The sequence below is a fragment of the Mustela putorius genome, unplaced genomic scaffold (assembly GCF_011764305.1).
Source record: "Mustela putorius furo isolate JIRA1106 unplaced genomic scaffold, ASM1176430v1.1 tig00000129_pilon_pilon_pilon, whole genome shotgun sequence".
Lineage (NCBI taxonomy): Eukaryota > Metazoa > Chordata > Mammalia > Carnivora > Mustelidae > Mustela > Mustela putorius.
Genome location: NW_025421290.1, coordinates 13,256,115 through 13,281,809, shown reverse-complemented (window position 1 = coordinate 13,281,809; position 25,695 = coordinate 13,256,115). Strand labels below are relative to the sequence as shown.

At 40.4% G+C, this 25,695-nt stretch overlaps 1 protein-coding gene and 1 long non-coding RNA gene across 4 annotated transcripts in view; one reads left to right on the top strand and one right to left on the bottom strand.

The window, feature by feature from the left end:
• DAAM1 (dishevelled associated activator of morphogenesis 1) overlaps positions 1 to 24,493 on the bottom strand; it is a 162,691-nt gene extending 138,198 nt beyond the window's left edge. The window contains exon 1 of one of the 3 annotated variants that reach the window (XM_004738862.3): positions 24,350 to 24,493. The gene's annotated coding sequence lies outside the window, so the exon portion shown is untranslated. The other 2 variants (XM_004738865.3, XM_045070058.1) reach the window with 2 other exon arrangements.
• LOC123389158 lies at positions 9,507 to 16,628 on the top strand. The gene is made up of 3 exons (XR_006603709.1): positions 9,507 to 9,642; positions 11,850 to 11,898; positions 16,333 to 16,628. It is a non-coding gene; the product is annotated as an uncharacterized LOC123389158 (long non-coding RNA).
• Positions 24,494 to 25,695: the final 1,202 nt, after the last annotated feature.

Genomic DNA, 25,695 nt, shown 5'->3' with positions numbered 1-25,695 from the left:
CAAGGGTGGAAACAGATTTGTCCCTCCCCTGGTATTACAATGTAAACAATTTTTCTTTCCATATGAGTATGTGCTCCACTCCCAGCAGGCAGTGGTGTCGGTTTACAACTTCCACTGCTCCTATGAATAGCAGCTCAGGCAGGGGGATGAAGAGTGGCCTGCAAGTGGGACAATCGGGGTCCTCATCCTGGCGCCAGCGTTTACAGGTAACTCCAAAACACTCTGTGTAAAATGGGAACGTGAGATTATGAGGGCTTTTCAATTTTTTTTAAGCTGTGAAACCCTTCATCCAAATGAAATCCCACGGAGGATCCCAATATATAGAAGTTTTAAGTAAACAAGCGGGTTAGAGCTGAAGGGGTGTGGAGATGGCGGACTCTCCCCAAGGCATCTCCTGGAATTGGGACTGCATGGTACATAGTATAAAACAACTGATGAGATCGCTAAAAAACAAAAACTCAATCCTACTTTAAAAATGTAAACTGAGAAGCCCCAGAGGTGGCTCAGTCAGTTAAGCGTCAGCCTTCAGCTCAGGTCATGATCCCAGAGTCCTGGCATGGAGCCCTGAATAGGGCTCCCTGCTTGGCAGGGAGTCTGCTACTCCCTCTCCTTTTGCCCCTCCCCCTGCTTGTGCTCGCTCTCTGTCTCTTATTCTCTCTCATGAACAAAATCTTGAAAAAATATACTTAAATTGAAACCAAGAAAAATAAAAAGACAAAAGACAAAGTGGTAGAGTAACAGTTCCTAATGCCTGACTCTTGATGGCTGGGGATGGGGTAGGGAGGGACAAAGGTAATAATTCATAAACATGTAAATGTCTCACACGGATATGCATGTTCATTTTTCCAAGTGAATCTATGTGTTGGGACTAACGAAACAAACTCATTTAAAGGGTTATTGAGTTCATGGTCATGTGGGAATCCAGAAGTTTTTTAAATTAAAAAGGAATCATCACATTGGGAACCCCTGCTAAAGAGAAAGCCATAATATTCCACTTGAATCAAACAAGTAAATCTCCTTAAAAAAACAAAAAACACACCTTCAGTGACCTTTTTATTTTAAAGATTCTACTACCTATCATGTCAAACTGGTTAGGTTTCATTGTCTATTAGTTATGGTTATTAGAATATTGCTTCAAGAAGGGCTCTGAGGCCATGTCCAGGCTGATTAGGAAAGAAATGTCACATTAGATAAGCATTAGGTAAATATGTCTGCCACAGCTGTGTAGGGGATAGGAAGTGGAGGGAAGGACATGGGTATGTGACAGACTGTGTCAAATAGGCATCTCTAAGAGGTTAGTGGAGACCTGAACTCTCTGATTCTGTCATTATACTAAATGTATTACTAGGCAAATTACTTATCCCACATAACAATTTGTTAGCTCTAAAAAGGAGTCAATCCTGACTTCTGATGCAGAACACCAGGGTCAACTCAAGACAGTGAATGCTATACTCTTTTCAAAACCACTAGAGAGAACAGAACTGTCACAGAACTGGTGAGCTAATTCAAGCCTCGCCACTTTACTTCTGAGGAAACTGAAGCCCAAGAGAATGTTGGCCAAAGTCACACAAGTAGACAGTAGGCAAAAGAGTTTGCATTCCCCTACGGAGAGTTTCTGTAATAATGTGTGGTTTGAAATCTTGATTTAATTACTTGTATTAGTTCTCCTAATACAATATAAGGGCTTTCTATTCGATACTATAAAAAATTTTTTTCACTTCAAAAAAGTTCATGCCTCTCAACTAGATGACTGTACTAAATAAACTCTAGTGTTGTTGCCATAAAATGGACATATCCTTTGTCCCTTTTAAGCCAAGGTTATTAGAAAGGTTTCTTCAAGGGGCACGCGGCTGGGTCAGTCAACATAGCATGCAACTCTTGCTTTGGGGTTGTGCGTTCAAGCCAAATATTGGGTATAGAGAATACTTAAAAGAATAAAATCTTTTTTAACAATAACAGTAATCAAATCAAATAAAAATGTCTCCTCAATAGAAGAAGGTAAATTACACATTTAAAAATCTCAGTTCTTGGGGCGCCTGGGTGGCTCAGTGGATTAAGCCGCTGCCTTCGGCTCAGGTCATGATCTCAGTGTCCTGGGATCGAGCCCCGCATCGGGCTCTTTGCTCAGCGGGAGCCTGCTTCTCTCTCTCTCTCTCTGCCTGACTCTCCGCCGACTTGTGATCTCTCTGTCAAATAAATAAATAAAATCTTAAAAAAATAAAAATAAAAATAAAAATCTCAGTTCTTAAACCAAATAATAAATAAACAAACCAAATAATAGTTGCCAATCTCAGTAGAAAATTAATGATGTTATATTTTACAAACTGTCAAAGCTTGACCTACTTAGGACCAGCTCCTTTAAATAATGAAACCTACATAAAGTTATAAAATGTGACTCCATCAGTCATATATTCTACCTAAAACTTTTATAATAAGAGTTATCAGGGACTGGCTAGATCAAAAAATGACAGAGCAGGGGCGCCTGGGTGGCTCAGTGGGTTGAACTTCTGCCTTCAGCTCGGGTCATGATCTCAGGGTTCTGGGATCTCTGCATTGGGCTCTCTGCTCGGCAGGGAGCCTGCTTCCTCCTCTCTCTCTCTCTGCTTGCCTCTCTGCCTACTTGTGATCTCTCTCTGTCAAATAAATAAATAAAATCTTTAAAAAAAAATGACAGAGCAGCATTTTATATTTCTTAAATCAATTCTTTTAGTAAACTCATAAAATAATATGGAACTCTTTACCACTAATAAGTATGTTTTCTCTCTCTCTGCCTGCCTCTCCATCTACTTGTGATTTCTCTCTGTCAAATAATAAAATCTTTAAAAAAAAAAAAAAGTATGTTTGACTAATCCAGAACTTTATCTGCCACAGAATAAAACTTTATAATCTCTTCTGTTTCCTGTAAGATTTTACCATTGCAAACCAAGAAAGTGTTATAGAAAATTAAGATAAAATATGTCATGGTCCATTTTGCATTGGAGTTGTCATCTGTCCACAGAATGTGTGAACAGTATCTGATCTCTACTTACTAAGGCATTTGGTACTCTTGGAAATTCTGGTCTATCAGTTGATTCTTACAATGAATCAAACCATTTGCGATTTGAATGGTGCCAAGGAACTAACAAATACACTGGGGAGAAATAGCCACTCTTCCAGGTGAGAAAGATATAAATTGATGTTTCAGAGAGAATGCAAAAGGAGCCTTCTCAGGATCTTGGACCCTTACTCCAGAGAATCCTCTCAAAGGTCTCTGGGTCAAACACCACTGGGTCAGATCATGTCTCTCAAATGCACAACACTTTCAACACTTGCCTTTCTAGAAAGCTCCATGGGATACATTCTTCAATTTACTTCTTAAAGGAAGACAGACAGCCACAGTGCCTCAAAACAGAGTCCCAGAAATAAATAAATAATAAATAAACAAATATTGTGAACAGAGCCATAATAACACTAAGTTGTCTTCTCTAAAGTATGCTGGTAGACACTGCATTATATTCTATCACTAGGCTACCATAATCATCTGAAATTAGTTTTAGCATGAACGTCTCTCTCTGCTTAGAAGAGGATTATTTTCTGTTTAAATTAGAACAGACCTAGAACACTTAGGGTAGGAGAAAATTCATTTCCCCTACAATATGGACTTATGACACACTGACATGAAAATAACTGGACTGTGCTAAATACCGCATTTTCATAATATTGAGCGCTGTACAAGCAAATTGCCTTAAATATTTTAGCTAAGCATTCAAATATCTATTTTACAATACCATTTATAAACAAAAAGTAGTACTGGATATAACGTTTCTTTTATCACATAAACCACTCTAATATAAACTTCTGCCTCCCTCATAATATTTGGATTATTTCATTGTTCTACCTCCTATTCTTCCAAACATGTTCAGTCCAATGGAAAAACTACAGATCATGTGCTTGTCCTCTCTGCCTTTAGAAGTGCCTTCTCTGTAGCAGAGCCTCACTCTCAGCAGCAAAAGCACAGACAGTGATGAAACAACTGAGGCAAACTCTAGGAAAAGCAAATTAGCCATAAAATGACAGAAGCTGACCTAAGGTTTTCCTTCACATAATGAGGAAAGGGCTTGTTAAAATAACTAATTATGCAGGTCTACAGCCAGACACTCTTAATCACAAATAAATATTTTAGTTCATTTTAAATGTGCCTGAAACTCTCATAAGTTTCCTTCTAAGGGTTTCCTTGATCATTTACCGCATTTATGTAAAGTTCTGGTAGCTTCATATTTGCACTGGTAATTAATTTTGTACGATCTATTTAAAACACTGAGATTTAAACAGGTAAATGGACAAGCAGGCCATTTGAGAATGAAAAAAGTACAAATGATCTGGAGAAAAAAGTTCTACTCAACAAGTATCTAAGATGCAAATTAAAATACAATGTGACAGCATTGGCCAGTTGTTCAGTCACAGATAACTGTAAGATAATACTCAACATAAACATGTGTGAAATGAAAAGAAGCTTTAATACCTTGATTCAGTGTCAACTGGAAAAACCTTTCTTGAGGTAGTATTTACAAAAAACTTCAAAAATTATAGACCCTTTGACCCATTTATTTTGTATCTAAGAATATATCCTAAAAAAACAAAAACAAAAAGAGAAGCAAAAAAACCCTGAAACACAAAAATGATGTTCAAATGGTTTTTAATGGAAAAACATTGGGAAAAGATTGCCCTATACAACACATAAAAGGAAGTAAATGCTGCCGTCTTAGAAGTTTATCAAGAGTTTTAAAAACCTCGTACACATTCAGATGCTTACCAACAAAAATAACCACAAAACCCCCAAAATGTTAATGAGGATGTGTGTACTTTTGTTGGTGGGAATGTAAAATGGTACAAGGGCTATTAAAAAAAAAAAAGTATGGCAGCTTCTCAAAATATTAAGAAAAAGAACTACCAGGCGCCTGGGTGGCTCAGTGGGTTAAGCTGCTGCCTTCGGCTCGGGTCATGATCTCAGGGTCCTGGGATCAAGTCCCACATAGGGCTCTCTGCTCAGAGGGGAGCCTGCTTCCTCCTCTCTCTCTCTCTGCCTGCTTCTCTGCCTACTTGTGATCTCTGTCAAATAAATAAATAAAATCTTAAAAAAAAAAAAAAAAGGAAAGAAAAAAAGAAAAAGAACTACCATATTCCAAGCTCAGGGTATATCACCCAAAATTGAAAGCTTGGTTTCAAAGAGCTATTTGCATACTCATGCTCATAGCATCGCTACCCGTAATAGCCAAGAAGTGGAAGCAACCCCCATGTCCATCAATGGTTGAATGCATAAACAGAATGTGGTACAAACATACAATGAAATACTACACAGCTTTAAAAAAAAGCAGGAAATCCTGCACCTACTACAAAATGGATGAATCTTGAGGACCTTATTATGCTAAGTAAATAAGCCAGACACAAAAGAATGCCCTAATATTCCATTTACATAAGGTATCTAAAGTACCCACATTAATAGATAAAGAGAGTATAATGGAGGTTAGCAGGGGCTGAGGTAAAGGGAAGTGTGAGGGGAGGCAAAAAGGAGTTGTTTAAGTGGTAGTGTTTCAGTTCTGCAAGATTAAAGGGTCTAGATATCCGTCTCACAACAATGTAAATAAACGTAACACTCTGGAACTATATACTTAATAAGGGTTAAGATGGCTCTATGATGTGTTTTTTATCACAATAAAAAGAGTGTCAGTTTTTAACTTCAATTTTTTAAAAAAGGTTTTCATAACATGAAATACGCTTATGATAACATTTGGTTGGGGGAAGGATGCAAAAAAGTACAGGTAATACACAATCAGAATTTTTCCCCCAAACTTCTCAAAGATGTAGTCCCATAATGTTAACATTATTTGCCTCCTTGGTAAGACTTCTCTTGTTCCTTTACACTTCCTATTTTTTTTTCCATTTTTTCATATAGTAACCTGCATTAATTTTGTAATAAAAAAAAATAAAGTAAGTTTCTCACTTAATAGTTTCGAAACAGCCTTGATAATGCCCCATGCTGGGCAGGATGATATTTTATCAAAGGAGGGACTACTGTTAAGAAAAAAAACAAGATGTAGAAACAAGCAAAATAGATTACTGGGTATCTTTTCAGTAGAAGGCTATTTGTGGTCTAGCAGGTCCTCCAGGGATTATCTTTGACCTTCCCCCCCCCCTTTTAAATAGGCCAGTGGTTCTCAAAATGTAGTTTGGGGAGGCCTGGAGTGCCTCAGACCCTGCCAGGGTGTTTATGAGTTCAAAACTATTTTCATGATAATATCAAGATGTTATTTGCCATTTCTCTCTCATTCTATCAACAAGTACACAGTGAAATTTTCCAAAACTTTCAATACCCATGATGAAGTCATTAGTCAGATGATAACCTAAAATAGGTTTCATTATTTTTTTAAATGAAAGAATAGTTTTAAAGTTTCTCAATTCTGATTCTAATCTAATTAATATATTACACACACAAATTTCTTTGGGGTCTTCAATACTTAATAGGATCAAAGCATCCTGAAACAAAAAAGTTTGAGAACCCACTGGGCCAATTTCACAGCTCTGTAGGGGCAGGAAAGTTAATTTGTGGGTAACACACAGCAATGTAATGGCCCTTATCTGTAGAAAAGCAAGCAGATTTTGCCTGGTAGAGGTACAACTGATTTACATACATGTAGAAAGAAAAACATTAATTTTTATAGTCTTTCAATAATTAATAACCTTCTAAAACAGAAAGCACCAGGCCCAAATGGGTTCACTGGTGAATTCTACCAAACATTTAAGGAAAAAATCATACCAATTCTCTATAATCTTTCAGAGAATATAAGTAGAGGGAACATTTCCTAACACATCCCAGTAAGCCAGCATTATGCTCATAGCAAAACCATTACAAGAAATATATTACAAGAAAATATATTACAAGAAAAAATAGGGCAGTTATCTGATGAACACAGATGTAAGAATCCTCCAAAAAAAACTTAGCAAATTGAACCCAACAACATATAAGATGCATTATACACTACAATCAAACAATAACAACGCACCTGGGTGGCTCAGTGGGTTAAGCCTCTGCCTTCGGATCAGGTCATGATCTCAGGGTCCTGAGATCCAGGCCTGCATCAGGCTCTCTGCTCAGTGGGGAAACTGCTTCCGCCTCTCTCTACCTGCCTCTCTGCCTACTTGTGACCAACCTCTCTCTCTCTCTGTCAAATAAATAAATAAAATCTTTAAAAACAAAACAAAACAAACAAACAAAAACACACACACAAAAAAAACACCTCTCTGTAAACTAGAAATAAAAAAGAACCTTCCCAACTTGATAAAGACTATCTACAAAAAACAAACAAAAACCAGAAACAAAAAGAAGGTTGCAGGACACAAGGTTAATAATTAAAGTCAACTGCTTTCCAATATGCCAACAATGAAAGAGTGAAAAGTGACTTTACAAACAATACCAGTGACACTAGCCACCCCTCAAAATGAAATACTCAGGTAGAAAATCTGATGAAACATGTATAAGATCTATATGAAGAAAATACATAACTTTAATGAGTGAAATCAAAGAACAAAATAAATGGAGAGACTCCATGCGCATGGGTAAGATGACTCAGTATTAAGATCTCACTTCTCCCCAATTTATGACACCTATTTGTTTACATACTGTCTACTGCTATTTTTCCTACAATAATGACAGAAATGAATAGTTGACAGGAACAACATGACCTACAAAGCTGAAAATTTGTACTATCTGTCCCTTTATGGAAAAAATTCTGTATTCCCTATTCTAAGTAATTATGGTCTAATTAAGCGGTTACTTATCTCAACCCAATCCTATTTTTTTCCTTCAAAACAAAATTTAAATTAGATAACCTCTTCTTCCTTTCAATGGCAGTCATATAAAACTGGTCTCCTAAAACAATGTGTTGTATTTTTAAAAAATAAAATATTTCAATTGTAAGAATTTTAAATATATGTCATGTTCTTTGAAGACAAAGGATAGGTCTTTGGAGAGCCTACAGATAAATAATTAGCAAAGCCCTATTACAAAAAAGTAATTATTTTATGATCTTCACAATTTTTAAAATCTGGTTATTTTCTGAAACTCAAAACTGAATTATCTTTCTCCTTAGGAAATTTTTTTTCCTTTCATGGAAGCTAAAACCAATTTAACAAAAATACTAGGCAAAAAAAACTAAACAAATCTAAGTATCACTTAATGAATCTGTATGTTGTATACTTCCTATAAGAATTTAACCTGTACTAATTCATGCACTCTAAGTATATAACACTTAAACTGCTCTCAGTAATAGGAGTCTAAAAAACCTAACATACTTGCTCCACTCCCAAATATTTTTCTAAATATCTATACAAACATGAATCTAGTAAATTATCTATATATTCCTTTCACTAAATAAGCTTTTCTACTGCTAGTGACCCAACAGGTTCATGGCATCCATTATTTTCATCTTAACTAATTTACAGGAAATGAAGGAAATAGAAATAGATGTTGTACCATGAGATCTAGACTGTGGGAAATTCTATAGGACAAAAAACCCAGCTCTTTCCACAAGTATGTTGGAAAGAAAAATGTTGCATAGGATTTAGAGAAGCTTAAGGAATATATATATTAAAAAAAAAAAAAAACCTGAAATGTATGACACTTTCTGGAATCTTGAATTAACAAGCTTTTTAAAAAGTGTACATTTGATAGCTGATGAGATATTTGGTAATTTTAGAGCAATAATGTAAATTATCTTATGTATGAAAATGGTGTTTTAAAAGTTATATTATTAGAGTCCTGATATTTTTGGATATAAATACTAACATATTTTGGGTTGAAATTATAAGATGTCTGGAATTTGCTTTAAAATAATCTCAGAGTTGGGACACCTGAGTGGCTCAGTTGAGCATCCAACTCTTGATTTCAGCTTGGGTCATGATCTCAAGTTCAGGTGACCACTACATACAACTCCACGCTGGACCTGGAGCCTGCTTGAGATTCTCAATCTCTCCTTTTCTCTCTCCCCAAAATAAATAAATAATCTTAAAAAAAAAAAAAATCCCAGAGTTGATGTAAAGTAGTTGTGGGCAAAAATGAAAGAGTCACCATGAATTGATGAGCTATGGATATATGTAAAATTCACGTATTAGCTCTATTAGTCATTCTATGTGGGTGTATGTGTGTAGGAAATTTTCAATAATAAAACATTCTTAAAATATCTTCATTTTCACTCTACTTGAAACAAGAAAAGTAATAATGGAAAGCCATTAATCTGAGAGGGAGATATTTTAGGAAGACAGAAGAGGTCCAGAAGCACATTTGTGAGGTGTCATTTTTGGATTGTAGATGTTCATCTTAATAATCATGAACAGTAAATCGAAATTTCTGCTATCTGGTATAACAGGCAGAACTTTAAGTGACACTTCCGATTACCCTTTGAGAGTGGAACCTATGATTATGATGAGTCATCATTCTCATGGCTATGACACATAGTATGGTTAAAGGGAGATTATCCCAGGTGGGTCTGGCCTAATCAGGCGAGACCTTAAATTTAGACTTTTCTCTGGCTGATGGCAGAAAAGGAAGTCAGAGATACACTCCAGCTAGCCTGCAGGAAAGGAAACATCCATGTGTGAACTGCCAAGGTAGGCCACAAGACATGAAATGTGGGTGGCCTCTAAGAGCTAAAAACAGTACCTGGCTGACAGTAATCTTCAGTTCCTAGAGTCACAGAGAAATAAATTCTGCCAACAACTATGGAACATGGAAGAATCCCTGAGCCCCAAATGAGAACTGCAGCCTTAACTGACACGTGAATTTTAGCCTGCTGAGACCCTAGACAGAGAACCTAGCCACAGCATGCCCAGACTTCTGACCTGGTGGGGTTTTAAAGCACTAAGTCTGTGGTAATCTGTTACATAGCAATAAAACTAATATGCCTGGATAAGCATCCGATACCTGAAGAGTACACCACAGTACCCCCAAAGCTCGCCTTCTGCACATGAGTTTATGATCCCACTGGCACTGAGTACCTAAACATTCAGCAATTTCACTTTTAATGCAGTGTTTCTCAAAGGATCATGAACCCAAATTTGAGAAACCTTGAGCTACATAATCCCTTATAAATGAAATATTCCTTATCCAACACACACAGTTAGCTTTACAAGCAAGATTACATACTTGAGTGCTTTTTACAGTGTGAAGACTTCTACAGCAGAAAAAGCCTGCAAAATTATCATATGGAACAAGTTTAAAGCAAATTGTGACTAATCCAAGTGTATCACCAAAACCTTTAGCTTTTCATTACAGTAGGTATAAAAGAGCACAGAGCTTTCTATCCTTTAACACGCTAGTCCACAATTAGGAGGTGTGAATCCAGAGTCCATTTCTTTTTTTTTTTAATAATTTTTTAATTTTTTTATAAACATGTAATGTATTATAAGCCCTAGGGGTACAGGTCTGTGAATCGCCAGGTTTACACACTTCACAGCTCTTACCATAGCAGAGTCCATTTCTTTATAACAACATTTCCAAAGTCTCAGGTGGTCCATAGATATTAAGGAATTATAACATTTTATATATGTTTAGGGGAAAAAAACTGAGATACATGAAGAAAAGAAATAGGAAACTATGTCATTTTATATATGTTTAGGGGAAAAAAACTGAGATACATGAAGAAAAGAAATAGGAAACTATGTCATAGGTATTACCCTAAGGTGTAAAATTCTAAGGTTGCACTTAGTAGGATTCTTTTTAGCCTTTTTTTAAATTAACAGCTTTATTGAGATACAAAATTCATATGACATATAATTCATCCATCTCAAATGTATAGTGTAGTGGTTTTCTAGTATATTTACAAACTGTAACCATCACCATGACTTTTAGAACATTTTCAACACACCCAAAAAGAATCCTGTACTCTTTTTTAACTGTCATTCCTTCTTTAATACCATGTAATTTTTCTCTGGTACCAGAAAACAATGGTCACCTGAAACACAAAATCAACACTTGAGAAAGAACTGAGGGTAGAAGATTTGATCTACGGGCATAACAAATACTGGGAAAACTGTGATTTGGGATTGTGGAGAACTGCTTCTTATAACTGATGCTATGAACATTCCTTTGAAAACACAGACATGATCCAAATACACAAACATGAAACTACTTGCCAGGGAAAGCAAAAAATCTCTCATTGGAGAGACTCTTCCCCTATTGCACAATGTAATTTGCTTATATCAGAAGCTGAAGACAGAGGATGATCTGAGCTTTATTTAACCAAAACAAGTGTTCTGTATTCCAAAGGCAAAAATCTGGAACTTAAAATAGCACTCTTAAATGTTCACACCCGACATTAAAACATATTTGATAAGCCAAATGAATAAATGAATAAATGAATGAATGAATGTTTTAAGATGTTTCCATGGCTTATGAGATGGTCTATAAAATGCCCACTATATTTCCCCCGGAAACTTAGTCAGTCACTCCCTTGCCTCTGCTATGCTTGATAGAAATCTGGATCTGAAATTCTAGGTAGAATCCAAGTAAAAGGAGCCACTTTATCCTATTTTCCACCTTTGGCAGTTATAACTCTGGGACTTCACAGTCTGGTCTCCACAGTGGCGTATGGCATAAGGAAAGAAACTTGAAACAAACAAATCTACCCTCTGTTTATGAAGCCAGAAGAGTCTGATGAGAAACTCACTGAGTGAAACACAGCTGTGGATTTTTCTAGAATAGAAGCTAGTAAGAGCATTCACCACTACCACTCTTCCACCCACCTTACCTCAAAGGCACTCCTGGTGTTTGCCATTTGTAATGGGTGGTTTCTGTTTCCTTTTACTTCAAACAATAGGTGAATGTGCAGTTTGAATCTCCTAGGGAATCATCTTGAAAAGAAGAAGGTAATGTCTCATGTTTTTCAGATCTTTTGCTCATCCACTTGTTTTCAGTCCTGGCTAAATACCATAATTACCTGGGGAGCTTTAAGAATCCTGGAGATTAGGTCCAAACCTGGACATCTGCTAAATCAGAATCCTGATACCTCTCCGTTTTATATCCACCACAGAGGATATTCTGACTCCCATCCAGGGCACAGAACCAACAAACATCATTCAGTAAGAGGCACGGACCCCTTCAGAAATCCCACCTAACCTCTACCAAGGGACTTTGACTTCTGTTTTAACTGAAACTGTGTGCTTCCCGAGCATTATCTTTGTGTTAGTTGCTCAAGACCTGAGCTTGGGTTGGTTAATTAGAACTTCTTAAGATTCCCCTTACGTACAAATCTTACCAATGTTTTTCTGAGAGACAATTTTGAGTGCTGCCAAAGCCCAAGTTTTATACTCAAGTTTTAAAGACATTCTGGGTTGAGGGAGAGGGAAGAAAAATGAAACATCATTTTTTAAATTTTTTTTCGGAGTTCTTCCCACACTGCTGTGGGAAGAGATAATGTGAGATAAGCTGTCATTTTTAAAGGCTGAAGGCCCCTCCCCTTTTCTTATTTTTTTTTACATCATTTTTTTTGAAGATTTTATTTATTTATTGGACAGAGAGAGAGAGATCACAAGTAGGCAGAGAGGCAGGCAGAGAGGGAGAAGCAGGCTCCCTGCTGAGCAGAGAGCAGGATGCAGGGCTAGGTCCCAGGACCCTGAGATCATGACCTGAGCCAAAGGCTTCACCCACTGAGCCACCCAGGTATGCCCCTCCCCTTTTCTAAGCATTTTGGCCTTTGGCAATAATGACAGAGCCAACTTTTCTTTCCCCAAAGCCTCATCTTCCTATCCACAGATAACATTACTGACCAACCAACACAGGCCATGGGCTTCAAAGTTGTTTACCCCCTAGCTCTGGTGGGTTTCCCCTGACCCAGCATCAGTGTCTCACAGAATTCCCTGTTGTGACCAAGACTATGTCCTTAAAATGTGGCTGGCCTCCCAGGCAGTGGTCATGGAAGAATGGAGAAATGACCTCACGGGGTCTAATCCACTGACCTTTACTTTGCTTTCACCAACTGCCCAAATAAATAAAAACAGCAGGGTAGCTCAGTTTCCCAGATGAATTCTAATTTATCCCTAAATATCCAAGCCTCATCCAATGTTTAAAGTTCTCAGGCTATCCAAAATCTGTCAGCTGGATCTCAACCAAGGCCAATTTTGACCCCCTTGGGGACATTTGGCAAGGTCTGGAGATGATTTTGGTTGTTACAGCTGGGGGAAAGGTTGCTACTGGTATTTAGTGGGTAGAGGCCAAGAATGCTGATAACCATCCTATACTACACAGCATTGCCCTCTACAACAGAGAATTATCCTGTCTAGAACGCCAGTAATGCTGAAGTGGAGGAACCCTGGGTTAGGTCATTTGCCAGTCCACTGGTCTGAAGAACTCTCATCACAATTTTAATTTACTTTAAAAAAGGGATCACAAATTAAAATGCCTTCAAGGTCCAAGGAGATAAAGAATTATCACATAAAGAGGCTGTGAATGAGGCACTAGGGTATGGGGGACGCAGGGGGGTGGGGGGGGGTGGCTGTACCATATCAGAGTGTAAATGCTCACTAAAATCATTTTTTAAAATAACATTGTATTAGTCAAATAAAACATGACAGCACTGGTAGTCAAACTCTGGCTTAAAGAGTTTATCAATTTGACCAGAATTGGATGATCACCCCAAAACACTGTTTAGCCTCATCCCTTACATTCTATGGAACTTCCTGAACCCTGGGACTAGGGAAAATAACTAGAAGCTGTTCAGTTAAGGACAAACTAGGGATCAGATTGTAAGGGTTTAGCTTCGGTATATCAGATACATAGTGCTAAGAACAGGGGCCAACGCTGGAAACTCTGAAGGTGAAAAAATGGTGTTCTTCTATCCCTGGTCTCCATTCTAGGGACACCCAGCAGGTATGACATCAATATTATACAATGCCATACAAGTACAGTCATTATTTTATGACACCATTCTCACAAAAGTTCAGAATTTTCACATTGTTTCTCAGATGAGGAAACAGAGGCTGAAGAGTTTTAAGAGAATTGCTAAGATTACCCACATCTGAACCTAAAACTGTTGTTTCTTTTTTCTCAATGCAATTACATCACAGCAAACAAAAGGTGAAAAGATTTCAAGGTGTCAAACATTCATGACTAAACTCTATCAACATAAAAAAGTTATACATAAATGTTAAATTTAAACCTACTCATCACCGTCCTCTTTTCCCATCAGAAAAACATTAACATGTTTGCCCCAAGTCCCTGTTTTAAGATCTCTTTTCCGCATAACGGAAGAATTAAAAACAGGTTAAGTATCTCCAGCCCTCCCTTCTGATCAGGCTGTAGAGAGGAAAGCCAAGTCAGCAAATAGAACTCAAGAGCAAGGAAGCCTGATCTGATCTGAATATCCCCGAGTGTATGCATGCTTTCTGTTGGAGGAATTCCTAGCCTGAGGAGACAGTATAAACAAATGCAATCCAGAGGGAAACAAACGATAAGATAAGTGAGACCCAGTAACCCCCTCTGTCCTCCCCGCTACCTACTTCCCCAACTTATCCCATCAGAAAAACAATCTAGCTTTGCTACCACAGAGCTCCCAATTCTTAAGTAAGAGGTTAAGGGGGAAGACTCGCTCCTTTGTGAGGTCAGTGATTGCGGCTCCCCTCCCGTGAAAGCGGGCGGAATGGGGACAACCTGCTCTTTTCCCCATGGGGAGGATATGAGCGCAGACCTGACAAGGAGGCAGTTCACTGCTCCTCCAGATTCAAATTACAATTCAAGGAGTGTAAGAGGAAAAGATGGAGTATGTTAGAAAGGTAGCTTCAGTCACAGCCTGAAAAGAAACTGGGTCAAACTAAAAATAGTATGTATATATATATTTTTCTTTTTTTAAAAAACCAATCCCTTAGCAGAAAATATCATAGGCAAGGCAGTTTCTCACCACGGTTCCTGGAGCTTCTGTAGCTGGAAGTGTCACCTACACACAGGCTGTCAAGCCCTAAATGGGTCATAGAGGTTTTCTAGTCCAATCCAAACTCCATTGTTGATTTTTTTTTTTAAAGATTTTATTTATTTATTTGACAGACGGAGATCACAATTAGGCAGAGAGGCAGGCAGAGAGAGAGGAAGGGAAGCAGGCTCCCCACTGAGCAGAGAGCTCAAACCCAGGACCCTGGGACCACGACCTGAGCCGAAGGCAGAGGCCTTAACCCACTGAGGCACCCAGATGACCCCCATGCTTGATTTTTAAAATGTAAAAATATAACAGGCCTTTCATTTAATGTTCTGAGAACACGATGTAGTCTCAGCCATCACCTTCAATTCTAGCCCAATTCATTCCACACTGTCTGACTTTTTCCCAAATGACCATGAAGCACTGAGTAATTGCGGGGGGCCGGGGGGGGGGGGTTGTCAGGGGAAGCTCTCATGCAAACAAGGTTGCCACACCTTGTTTGCCACAAACAGAATAGGAAATAAACAGAAATGCTATTGTTGTTTCTTTTGCCATCATCCTAAATCAAATAACCACTAATATGGGGTACATTTAAAAAAAATATATCCTGTCACTTACCTTGGATGAAATCATATGACATTTTCTGTATCTACAATTTCACCAATTTTCGAGAGTAGGGAATGGTTTCATTTTTCTGCTTCATTTCCTTCAACTTTTAGAATATTTTTTTGTAATAAATTCTCAGGATTTAGAAGGGCCCTTAGTCTAATTCTCTTGTCACAGAAAAGAAGATGTGTATCTATAAACAATGGAATATTACTCAGCCATCAAAAAGAATGAAATCTTGCCAGGTGCAACATGAATGGGACCAGAGGTTATTATGTTAAGCAAAATAAGTCAAAGAAAGACAAATATCACATTATTTCACTTATATGTGGAATTTAAGAAAACAGATGAATAGACAGGAAGGAAAGGAAAAATAAACTAAAAACAGAGAAAAAGGCAAACCATAAGAGACTCTTAACTACAGATAATAAACTGAGGGTTGCCTGAGGGAGGTAGGTGGGGGAATGGGCTAAATGGATGATGGGTATTAGAGAGGGATGAGCAGTAGATGGGTATTAGATTGTTGGGATGAGCACTGGGTGTTCTATGTAATGAGGAATCACTAAATTCTACTCCTAAAACCAATTCGACACCATATGTTAACTTACTTTAAATTTTTTTTTTAAAAAGAGAAAAAAAAGAACTACAGATTCTAACTTAACTCATGTCTTGACATTTCACTGCTCAGTCTTACCAAATCTCTGTGAAACAAATACAAATTTAGACATATATGAACAATCTTACTGATGTGGTGAATGATTTTGATCACCATCCTTCCCTCTTCTTCTAGGATGCAAGTCTGCAGAAGTTTTATGAAGAATGGCAAAGCCAAGAAATGGCACCAAAACATTCACGAATGATTTGTCACATACCCAAGAAACAGAAAAGACCAAGGCTCGGTGGCTTTGGCAAAGTTTTAGGAAGCTACTCTTAGTTCTAACCCACTCTTCACAGGACACACCCATCAGAAACATATATCCTCAGCAAATTGCTGGCAAAGCCTTGCCTCTAACGTATGGGGTCTGAAAAACCCAAGATCCCTATCAGTTCATCTGATAATACAGCACCATCTTTTGCCACTGTGGTGACAGCTATGCATTAACATATCCATAGTGCACTGTCTAGTCTCCTATGTTGCCAGGAGCATGATGAATTTTTTAAAAAGGGGAGGGGGTACCTGGAGGGGAGGGAGTAGAGATGCAATTTTTTCTTTTTTATATAGATTTTATTTATTTTTTTTGACAGACAGAGATCACAAGTAAGCAGAGAGGCAGGCAGAGAGAGAGGGGGAAGCAGGCTCCCTGCTGAGCAGAGATCCCCCCCGATGCAGGACTCGATCCCAGGACCCTGGGATCAAGACCTGAGCGGAAGGCAGAGGTTAACCCACTGAGCCATCCACGTGCTCCTGTTTTCTTTTTTTAAAGATTTATTTATTTGAGAGAAAGATAAAGAGAGCAAGTGCAAGCTGTGGGGAGCAGAGAGACAGACCCTAACATAGGGCTCTACACAGGGTGATCTCAGGATCCTGAGATAATGACCTGAGCCAAAAATCAAGAGTCCAACACTTAACTGACTGAGCAACTTGGTGCCCCTGAGTATGGGACTCTTAATCTCAGGTTTGCAAGTTCGAGTCCCATGTTAAGTACAGAGACTACGTTTTAAAAAAAAATTTAATTAAATTTTTAAAAATTAAAAAAAAAAGGTTGACTAAAATTACAATACAGTTTGTAGCTCCAAAATAAGGCAACACTAACCCATGGCCTTGATCTGGTTTGTATATCACTAACAAACTGAGCTTAGCCAAAAAGCAGAATATAAGAACCCATTTCAAAAAACAAAAGATGGGCATCTCTATTGCCCAGACAATGACCAAAGCTGGGATCTGGGCTATCTACTCTTAGAAACCTGAATTCATTTGCTTAAGACTTAATGTTTCAATAATTTTCCTAAGCTCAATTTATATAACACTTAAGTTCATTTTAAGCAAAACTACTAGAAAGTAACATTTTAGATTTTGGAAATATGCAATAATAACCACGTTATTTTAAAAAAAAAAAAAAGAAACCTGAATTCAGAAATCCCACCAGATGCGCAATGTTTGCCAATCGCACAGAATATTTTTTTTCCCCAGAAATGAAAAGGACAAAGACCGGTTTAATAGTTGACCCTAATTTTGTACCTTCCAGAATACAAGGTATCTTCAGTTCTGCTCTTGGTGCAATTTATAGAACAGAATGAGCCCAGGTTATTACTAAAAAGTGATTGACGTACTTAGGAAGTGTAACAAGATGAATGGGGGGGAAACAAAAAGCTTCTGAAATCAATGTCCATTGAATGAGTATTATGTTTGAGTAGCCTAATGGCTTATAAGCCTTTTGTTTCCATTTTATTTTCCTGACAATATATTGTTAGGGCATAACTTTCCTATTATTTCCCTAAATGACACGGTTTGAGTTTTACTCAACTGTCTTCATTAAATATTGTCAAAGTGGGACTATATCCAGTTTTAAGCCAAAAGGAAAAGATCTATTGTAAGTCAGGAAATCGTACCAACTACATTGGAAACTGAACCTGCTTCCTTCTGTTTCCACATTTAATTCACAATAGTGGCTATGGTTTAAAAGAACTGCAATCGTATATTTGACACCAAATTTGCTCCACTGTAAAAATAAATAGAAGGCTCCCTTCTGAGGTGGGAAATAAAAAAGCTTACTTTAATATCTAAGGATAACCCAGTATTAGATTACATGTTTGACTACTATTCAAGTTTTCATTATTTCCCTTTCAAAAGAGCTTTCACAATTTATGTTAAAAGACAACAAGGAGGTGGGAAGCTCAGAAGTTATGAGAGTTTTAACTCACCAGGCAGGCTTCTGTGGCTCTATTCTGGGTGAGAAGGGTTTTTTCGGATAAGAGATTCAACCTATTGAAAAGTTATCTCTGGGCGCCTGGGTGGCTCAGTTGGTTAAGTGACTGCCTTCGGCTCAGGTCATGATCCTGGAGTCCCAGGATCGAGTCCCGCATCGGGCTCCCTGCTTGGCAGGGAGTCTGCTTCTCCCTCTGACCCTCCCCTTCTCATACTCTCTCTCTCTCTCAAATAAATAAATAAAATTTAAAAAAAAAAAAAAAAAAGTTATCTCAGTTAACAAATACATTCTAATGCTGGACAGGCTCCAAATGGATTTAGAGATGGCATATAAGAGCATTTCTTTTTTCAAATAATTTGCCTATCACCCACAGAGCCAAAAGGAGGAAGTTCAGAAGTGTTATCATCCAAATACCAAATGCAACATTTTTTAATCTCATGCAACATTTGCTGCTCCAGAAAGTCAGAGTTTAAGGAACCATTAACTGTAGAAACATTTTTACTCTCAATTAGGCCAGCATTTATTGACCCAGCACTGTTTCAGAATTAAGAGATACAAAGGAAGTTGTTATTCCCCCTAACTGATGGAGAGAAAAGAATTAACACATAGGAAAACCAGAGGCAAAGTAATCCTGTGGGGTGTAAAGAACTAGGCTGCCTGGGTCCCTAACCTAGTCATTGATCCTAACAAGCCATTGACCAGTTGCATGACCTGAGCTAGGCAAGTTCCTTAACTTCTTCGTGCCTCAGTTTCTTCATTTGTAAAATGGTGATGATAGTATGTATCTCACGGGACTCTTGAGTCAATGGTTAAGCCCATGTAAAATATCAGGAAGGACCCCGGCACAAGGTAAGCATCTCACATACCTTGACTATTAGCATCATGTTAGCTGTGTTAAGTTCTATGGTCAGGCAAAGGGCTCAAAGGAGGAAGGAGCAGAAGGGGTTGGTAAAAGCTGAAGCAGGGAAGGATTCCTGGAAGAATGGATCTGAGAGCACAACGAGAATTTAGAAACTCAGAGGAGCACCCATTGCAAATGAGGGGGGCTATCACTGCAGAAAGTCACAGATGGTGTAAAAACCAGGAGTGCTTAAACATCAACAAGGAAAATAAGGCTCACCAAAGCTGAGTATGTATTTGGTAACCTCAGATTATTTGCGGGGGGAGCAAGGGATGCAAGGAGAGGCCTCCACAGACTTGCTGCAGTGCTCCTGGATTAATCAGTGTTTAACTAATTTTTAGACCTGTGTACTATGAATGCAAACTCACTTTGAAATATACTCAGTTCTCTTCTCCTGGAACAGTGGAAAGGATGCTAGAAAATCAAAAGGTAAACTTTTTCTTTTTCTTGGAAGAAGAGCTGCTATATGGAATGTAGGTCCCCAAAATCAACTTGCACCTCATCTGCATCTGTTCCTCTTTCAGCGGGAGTACTAAGTAGTGGCTTGGATGACCTGGAGGGGCAGGGAGGCACTTCAGATCCATCCTTCAATTCCAGTCTCTATCAGCCGCCCTCAGCCACTCCAATAAACACAATCTACAGAAAAGGACAGTACACTTGCTAAGCAAATGTAACCTCAAAGGAGGTATTCTCCATCCCGGTCTGCACCACTGACCAGATGCTACCCCACAAGCCACACAGAAAAACTGCCCTTCTTACTGATTTCTTCAATAGTACCTGTGCAATTAGTTGCCTCTCAACTGAACTCTTGGGAAAATTACTAAGAACAGATTCTGTGAGTGTTTAGGACACATACTCAATTTGAAAGGTTTCCTCCACTGTCAAGTTAGAAATCGTAATGCCAAAATAAGTGACTGTAGTCCACATTCCTTATTCAAAGAAGAAAAATCACAAAATAGAATAGAAAAATTTTCATTTTGACTGTGCCCTCTCTAGAATTTAAACGAGTTTGGTAACCTAAATTGTCAAAGTTGTTTTCTGCAGTAGGACAGGCTTAATTAACACTTGGGACTACCAGGAGCATGACATGAAGCCAGGGAGGGCCCCACAGAAGTTACAAGCTCTGTGATTATTTCCTGAACCAAACACCTAAGACACTCAGTGGTACCAAGCTTTGTTGGAAGAGCTTGTTTCCCCTGATCCAATAGCCAACTTTTTAAGTGATTTCACAGAAGACTTCAAGATTCTCAAGCCAAAGCCACTCTTTATAACATCCCCAAAATATTTACACAATGAAACACTTTCAATCTTAACCATGTTTTGTTTGTAAACAACTTATTTGTTCTGATGACCGCAGTACCAACACTAAAAGCAGTCTTTTAAACAAAGTAGCTCCAATAAAACCACACACAGACTCACAGGCATTCTTAACACCCAGAGCCTATCCACAGAGCAAGAAAGCCAGGATTCAAATTCCTTGGCACCTACTCACTAAGCTCCTGTAAGCACCACCCAAGGACATGACCCACTGCACCCTCCTTACTATCATGCCTCCCTACTAATTAATACTTCTAAAAACCCACAGAATCTGATTACTGGAAGATAACAGAATGTTACAAATATTGGACAAATGTTTCCTACCCCTGTTTCTTCTCTCATATTAGCCAGCATGGGACAACTGATCCTGTTTGGGGGTGAACTCCACCCCAGGTGAGAAAGCCATTGTCCAGCTCTTCTACCCAAATGGTACCTCAGGTACCAGAGGTGGCCTGGCAAAGGCCTCTAGGTATCTTTGTCTTGGGGTGTGTGTGTGTGTGTGTGTGTGTGTCTGTCTATCTGTTTGTTTGTCTTCTGTCATACACCTCCTAGGAAAGTTATCTGGGTCAAGGATAACATAAGAGAAATCTAGAAATAAAGAAATCTACTTTGGGATAATAATCGTATCAAGAACTGTAACAAGAATTTTAAGGGGGAAAAAAGAACTCTGTGAGTGAATGTATTCCAAAAGCAAGTAATTACAAAATTCATCTATTTCAAACTCATGAAGGCCTTTTATACTTCGAGTTATATGCTACATGGGAGTTTTCATTTATGCTAAGTTGAAACTACTTCATAGAAAGCTACAGGAATATTACAATTGATGCCAGAACTATCAATGAAAAGAATGCAATCTTGAATCTCCATTCAGGGTTCTACGATTGACTCAACAAACATTTACTAAATACCTACCAATGATCAAACACTAATTCTAGAGAGACAGGGAAGGACAAGACAAAGACCCTGTCCTCAAAGACCTTAGGGGAGTGGAAAAAAAGCCACACATTTGAACTGCTGTTAGAATTATAAGGACTCAAGAAATAGATAACTGAAGGAGATTTCCAGTCAATGAGAAGTTCTAGGACAAAAATAGTGAGTGACAATTTCTGATTCTGTTTCCTCATGAGGATGTAACCACCTATTTAAAACAAGATGATGAATGTCAACCACCTGGCACTCAGCATCCCCAAGCATTTACCTGCACATGAAGGCACATGGATACACACTCATACAGCCTTTCCCCCCGCTTAACTACACTATCTGTGATAATCTACCTTGGTGTGTAATAAAAGCAGAAAGTAAACAAACTGTAATTCAATTACACTTAAAACTGCATTCATCAAGAATCTATAAAAAGGCAAAAACTAAACAATTAATTCTAAGATGCCCAGATAAACAGAAGTCCAGATACAGGGCTCATACTAGTAAATATTAAAAATACTATCGTAAATAGTAATATGGCTGCTTTGCCCACTTTGAAGGACTGCCATTAAGTGCTAGGCTATTTTGCCAGTCAAATCATACAAGTAAGGCTCCGGGATATTAACCCAAAGCCACAGTGTCAGAAGCTGAATTTAACCCATCCTATTATTTTGAGAAAAGACAATGACCAAGTCCTTCACAGAGTCACAAGATTTTATACCTAGAATCAACTTTGGGAATCCCCTTCTCTCCCTCCCCATATTACTATTGACCGAGGTCCCCTCAGGTAAAGGGTTAACCCCAGGGTGGGGTAGCCAGCAATGACAGAGCCGGAGCAGGACCCAGGCCTCCTAGATCCCTGCCCCGTCTGCTTCATTTTCAAGGAAATGCATCCTTTAGGCAGGCGGCAGGCTTTTAGGTTTTATGAGAACCACAAGGACGATACTGACTTCCATAATTCAATTTCAGTCATTAACTGTCCCTATAAACTTCCAGAGAGCGGCACCTAGAGCAAACTGAGGCCCTTTACTGGTAGCCAGAGAGCTCTCTTCATGCAAAACGGAGGACACGCCCTCCTCGAGAAAGCTGTTTCTAACACTGTCATGTACATTATTAGTTAAATTATGTATCTAGCCTGAAAGGCGAAAAGATCATTCCATTGTAGTTTTCAGAGCTTGCCTCAGGAAAAGGGCTCCAAACTATTACTCCTGGAGAGGGGCGAGTCCAGGTACAGGCACACGAAGGTAAAAGGGGTCTTGAACTGTGTCCAGGCTACTTCTAAGAGAATGGCTAGAGAGGCCTGGTTTGTGAAACCGGTGAAGAGAGCAGCTGGGCCCGGAACGAGCATTTGACCACACCCACTGGCCACGCCCTCCCAGCTGCCCGCAGAGCCACATCGAATTGAAACAGCAGTGGGAGCAGTTAAGATTCCGACGGCAGGAGTCGCCATGGCAACGGGATTCATCTTGCAGACAAACTCCGCTTGAATACACCAGGTCCTTCTCAAGAAACTACCAACTCGAAGAGAGCAAAAACGGTCACGGGTTGTATTTGCTCTTGATGCTCTCCTGCTGGTGGGGATGCCGTGCGGGTCCGAGTTGGAGAATATAAAGCGTAGGTATCAATTCATAGGCCCACTCAAGTATTTTATGGGGTGGGGGTGGGGGGGTACAGAACACCCCAACGCCAGGCTATGAGCAACTTGAGAAGAGCCATTCTCAGCGTTTGATGAATGAATGAGTATACGAAAGAATGAGGGTGCTAGGGAAAGGAAATCCAGAGGACTTCATCGAGTTCCCGGGACTCGAGTGCGTCTCAAGTAGAAGGGCAAGCCCATCACTAGCAGTTGGATTTTCGACACCAGCTGGTTCCTATTGCCCAGCCCTCCTACCCTACAGCTAGCCTCATCGTTAGATGATTCGACACCCTGCACCGCCTTACCACCTCCCAGCCCAGGGCTCCGGGCAGATGCTTGCCCCCGTTCAGGTGCTCTTTGTGGAGAAAGCAATCAGAGCAAGGGGAACCAAGATGCACCTTCCCCAGGCGGAGATGCAGGAGCGCTCTGCGACGCCTCGAACCCGCTGCACAGGCGGCGCAGCCTCCCCTACTGCTGTCCGCTAACACCCCCATGCTCCTTCCGCAGCGCGGGTTTCCCTCCTCTCCTCCGAGACCTTTAGCTTCTAACTTTCTCGGAATTACAGTCAACCCGTCCCTTTGGAATAAAGCTTGAAGTGAGGGCTGCAGGGATGTTTGGGCTTCTGCTCGGACGCGGGCCAGCGGGTAAACGAGTGCCTCCTTCCCTGTCGCCACCTCCGAGTCCACCACCCCTGCCTCGGAGCCTCCCGGGCCAGCAGCTCCCAACGGCGGCAGGGCCCCGCAGCCCCTGGCCGAGGCGACGACCCCCCGGCGCCCCAACGCCGCAACCTCAGGAGCCCGCAGCAAGGCGGCGAGTGGTACCCTGCCTGCTCTTTTGGCATCCCTGCGCCTCAGAAATAAAGGAGGGAGGGACCCCTGTCCTCGGGGGCGCTTTCCTCCGGGCTCGCCTTGCTTTTCGCCGCGCTTGCAGCCATTTTCCCAAACCCAGCTTGGCAGCCGGGAGCTGTCTCGGTCCCGTTCCCACCCAGACCCAACCTGAAGGACGGGTTTAATATTTACCTACTGGCCCTGGGGCTCCGGAGAGGCAGCGGGAGGGCGCGCCGCGAACCCAGCGCGGGGCCCGAAGAAGCGCGCCCACCCCCGCGCCACGGCGCGGTGCTACTTAATGAATGAGTGCGGCGGGCCAGGCGGCACGTCCCCCTTACCTGAGCAGCCCCTGCATGCTGGAAAGGCGGCTCAGCGCTCCGGGTACAATGGGATCCGGTTAAACAGTTTCCTTCACTGCCGCTCGTAGGTTACCAACTCGCAGGTGACATCACCCTCTCCTCGCCTGATAGGATACAATGTGGCGCCCACTGCGCATGGACTCCCCTGCCGGGCCCGCGCACCCCTGGGAGTTGTAGTCTAGGTCTCACAAGCACAGCCCCGGTAACTGGGGCTCGAAGAACTACACTTCCCGAAGCAGTCCTCGGCCGCTTCTTCCCCTCCCCTTGGTCCCGCCCCCGCAGGGACCCGCCCCCTCCCCGCCCTCCAGCCTTGCAGTGTTCGCGGTGGTCGTTCCAGAAGCTGAGTTGTGGACAGCACGGGCGAGGGAGGTGGGGGAGGGCACCCTGCGGTCGTGCCCTTTGACTTGACCTCCACTCTGCCCAGTGCGGACTCTGAGGGCCACCAGGGGTCCGGCGCTGGTGCGCACGGGCCAGGGGGCTCTGATGAACCCGGCTCTTGGCCCCGGCTGGAAAGAGAAGATTAAGCCTTTCACGGCCGTCCTTGCGCGTAGAAACTAATTAATAAGACGCACTGGTTTCTGGGTTAAAAAGCGGTCCTGGAATTCCCCCACGTCGCCGAGGATGAGGCGATGCCGGCCCCGAAGAAGAGAAATCCCCGTATGCCCCCACCTAGTACAATTCACCTTTCTGTCCCCTTTCCTTCTCCCACATAACGGAGTCCGGATGACCAACCAGAACGCAGGGAACAGCTTAGTTGGCTGAGCTGACAGAATAACGGAGGCTGTCACTAATAAAAATGCGGTGTAATAGACAGTCGCCGCAGCCCTCCGTCAGGGAGCCTGCTGCCGCTGCAGAGATAGTACTATCGCGCAGCCATGCTTTTGTTCTTCCCTGCAGCCGACTTCCCGCTCTGATGGCTCTCAATTCCCAGGAAGACGACGTCCTTGACTGAAGTTTTAACAAACAACATGTATGTATACATGTACTTTTAAATCCACAGCACTCTCCCCTCATTCTCCATACCTTCCTCGCAAATATTTTTTAAATCATCTAAACCAAACAACATCGTGCTGTTCAAGACTGCCGTGATCTTAATACAGCCAAATGTTTAATTCAAGGTAAGCAAAAGGTGTGTAGCAGAGTTCTGACCCTTTAGGAAGATTTTATTTTCAATATGTAAAATTTTGCCGTGACATTTTTCATTATTCAATGATAACAACTATTATCAAAAATTAACACTAATATCAAAAATTAACACTAAGAGCAAAGCTCCAAGTGTCTTTTTAAGTGAATAAAAGAAACCAATGTATCTAGTTATTCCAGTT